This window comes from Pelobates fuscus, chromosome 1, assembly GCF_036172605.1.
Source record: "Pelobates fuscus isolate aPelFus1 chromosome 1, aPelFus1.pri, whole genome shotgun sequence".
Classification (NCBI taxonomy): domain Eukaryota; kingdom Metazoa; phylum Chordata; class Amphibia; order Anura; family Pelobatidae; genus Pelobates; species Pelobates fuscus.
In genome coordinates, this window is record NC_086317.1 from 213,946,826 (window position 1) to 213,950,485 (window position 3,660).

Consider the following 3,660-nt stretch of genomic DNA (forward strand, 5'->3'; position numbering starts at 1 on the left):
ATGTAAAGTACTTTATGGCAGCCGTAAAGTGAATAGTGTTTTTGTGATAATTTTTTATTTGCAATAAAAAAAAAAATCTCAAATTCTGTTTCTAATGCGGTTTGAATTTAATTTGCTATTTTACATTTTGTAGGCATGACAGGGTTATTCACTAAAATTAATATTAAAAGCGAATTTCAAATTTAAGGTAAAAGTAGCTGAACTGGAAACATTTTGTCAACTATGCTTCCAGTTTGGCTACTTTAGTGAATAATGCTGAAGGTTATATTGAAATCGCAATAGTAAAAACAGGGCTTACTCTTAGCTCGCCAAAAAGCTTAAACGGAGGCTACAGGCTTTAAAACAACTTTGGCTTAATCTGTTTTTATATATAGATCATGCCCCTGCAGTCTAACTGCTTAATTCTCAAAAGTTGTTTTAGTGCCTATAGTATCCCTTTATTTGATGGTTTACTACATGAAGTTGTTCACAGTCCTGCATATGAGCGGCAGCAATACAGAGCCCATATTTACTTAGGATATGTGTGAATATGCTATACTTAAGTCAGATTTGGTTGTGTGGTGGCTGACATCAGTGTCTCCAACATTTTTATATTTATTTTTAAAAATTATGGAAAATTCAATTACATACTTACCTAGTAATTTTGTTTTCCTGGCTATTTATCATGGCAGCATCACTTATGGGTAGCTCTGCCCCTAACCAGATCAGGACAGGATAAACCAATAAAAAAGAGAGAGATAATGAGACAGGAGGCATAAAAGGTCTCTCCTCCTTCCATACCTCAGTCATGTTAAAAAGAAAGAAGGGTGGGGGACTGATGCTGCCATGATAAATAGCCAGGAAAAGAAAATTACTTGGTAAGTATGTAATTACATTTTCCATATTCCTGGCTAATCATGGCAGCATCAATAATGGGTAATACTTACTTAAAAGGGAGGGAAGACAAATTGAATAGACACAGACTCATATTGCTGCAAACTATATCTATTTTTTATTATGCATGTTAACTGCAGATAAAACTCCTAAGTAGACTTAGAGTGAACGTCCAGTTTGTAGTGCTTAATAAAGAGGGGTGGACCAAGTAGCTGCCCTGTAGATGTCATCCGGAGGAACCTCTGCCCAATTAGCCCAAGATGTAACCAGGGATCTGGTAAAGTGAGCTCTGATGTTGGCCAAAGGAATCAGCTTGTTCTGAAGGTAGGAGTCTGTTATGACAGAAGCTATCCATCTCCTTAAGGTAGAGGAACAGGCCGCTTTACCCTTACGAAGGCCAGAAGGAAGGACAAATAATTTTTTGTTTTTTCTTAAGGCAGAAGTAACAGATAGGTACTTCATTAAAAGTTCTCTCACATGGAGTTGCTCTAACCCGGGAGAAGACGGGGAAGAACAGAAGGAAAGGAAAACCACTTCCTGGAGAAGATGAAATCTAGAAACGACTTTAGGAAGGAAGTCTTCACTAGGTCTCACTCAATCATGAAAAATATGAGTGTCTGACTCATCACTAGAGAATGCCTGGAGTTCCGAAAATCTCTTGGCTGTGGAGACTGCCACCAGGAACACTGTTTTATGAGTGAGACATTGAATGGAGATATCCTGCAGAGGTACATAGAGATTTTCAGTTAAATTATTTAGGACCATAGGTAGATCCCATGGAGGTGCTGTGTTTCTGGCTAGAGGGCGCAAGTGTAATGCTGCCTTAAAGAACCTTGAGATGAGAGGGTGAGAAGTCCATGAGGTATTACAAAGGGCCGATAGGGCTGTGGACTGCAACTTTAAAGTGCTGAGGCTGAGACCTCTGTCCAGGCCTGCCTGCAGACATTCCAGAACATGGAGGTGAGTAGGGTGTAGAGAATCAAAAGCCTTTGCCACTTCCCAATTTTGAAGGATTCCCAAATTCTGTAATAGCAGGCTGATGTTGATTGTTGCCTTGCCTTCAGGAGAGTAGTAATCACTGCTTCAAATAGGCCCTGGTTAAGGAGGGATCCCCTTTCAATAGCCAGGCCCCCAGATTCCAGCTGGATGGGTTTGGGTGAGTAGCTGGACCCTGAATGAGAAGGCCTGGGGATATTGGAAGTAACCAAGGATGGGTCAGAGACATTCACAGGAGAAGGGAATACCAAGGTCTCCTTGGCCAGATTGGGATAATACCTTCTTTCCTTCTTTCTTGATTTTCCTCAGTACCCAAGGAATCAGAGGCAGAGGAGCGCACACATACCCCAGGTCGAAGTTCCAAGGATGTAAAAAGGCATCTTGACCCACAGCTAGAGGGTCCTTGGAGAGGGAAAAGTAACCTGTCACCTGAGCATTCCTTCTGTTGGCCATTAGGTCTACTTGGGGTATGCACCACCTCTTTGTCAGAGCCTGAAACACACTGGGGTTCAAGCTCCACTCGCCTGGTAGTATTTGGGTTCTGCTGAGAAAATCTGCTAGAATATTTTTCGTCCCTGGGAGGTAGACCGCTTTCATCCCCTTGATATGAACTTCCACCCATGAGTGGAGTAATTTCTCGTAAGATAAGTTTTCTTCTTGTGCCTCCTTGGTGATTTATGTATGCAGCCACTGCTCTTATGTCCGTCCGTATGGATATCCAAAGGCTCTTCAGAGCCCCATGGAGTCTCCATAGTGCAACGTATATGTTCCTCAATTTGAGTGAAGGTACCTTTCTGATGGGTTCCAAGTGCCTTGAATCCATGTAAATTCCGTGTGAGCACCCCAACCTGTTATGCTCGCATCCGTGGTGACAATTTGCCACGGCGGATATTCTAAGGGAAAATCTCTCTGTAGGTTGTCTCGCTGTAGGCACCATGCCAACTGATCTTTTACTATTTGTGGAATTTGAATAATTTGATTCCAGTTGCTGTGATGGTTTTTGAACTGATTCAGGAAATTTTATTGGATTGTTCTTGAGTTCAATTGAGTCCAATGGACTAATCCTATGGTTTAAGTTGGTGATCCCGGAATGCTCATGTACTCCTTGGTTGTTATGGAAGATTGGGGGAGGACCGAGAGAATCTTATTTTCCAGTTTGCTTATCCTCTCTTGTGATAGAAAGACCTTTGCTTCTTTGGTATTGATGTAGGCACCCAGAAAAGTTGTGTGTTGGGAAGGATTCAGAGAACTCTTCTCTTTGTTGATAACCAAGGATTGGTGTTCTTTTAGACACTTAAGGCTTGTATAGTGTGACGAGGGGCTTCCTGAAGGGATGGAGCAACTATTAATATATCCTGGATCACGTACACTGCACTTAGGGTGTTACCCTTCATTTTATCTTTGGATAGGTTTTTAGGTGAAACCTTATTTTTATCCAGTTTTGAGCGACCATCCAAGAGTCAGACTCCCCCATTTCTGTGTCTTGCATTAGGCATACCAGATCTTTTTTCTAACTATTAATATGTCGTCTAGATAGTGAAATATGACTAGACCTTGTTGTCTTAGATGTGCTATAAGAACCACTAAGATTTTTGAGAAGGTCCTTGGGGCAAGGCTTAAGCTTAAGGAAGGCCTCTGAATTTGAAATGCTGCCCTAATATGTGAAATCGGAGGAACTTGCGATGAAGAGGGTAGATGGGAACGTGGTAATATGAATCCCTCAGGTCTATGGACATTAGCCAATCCCCTCTGTTGATGTTGGAAATAATCGTGGATATGGATTCCATCTTA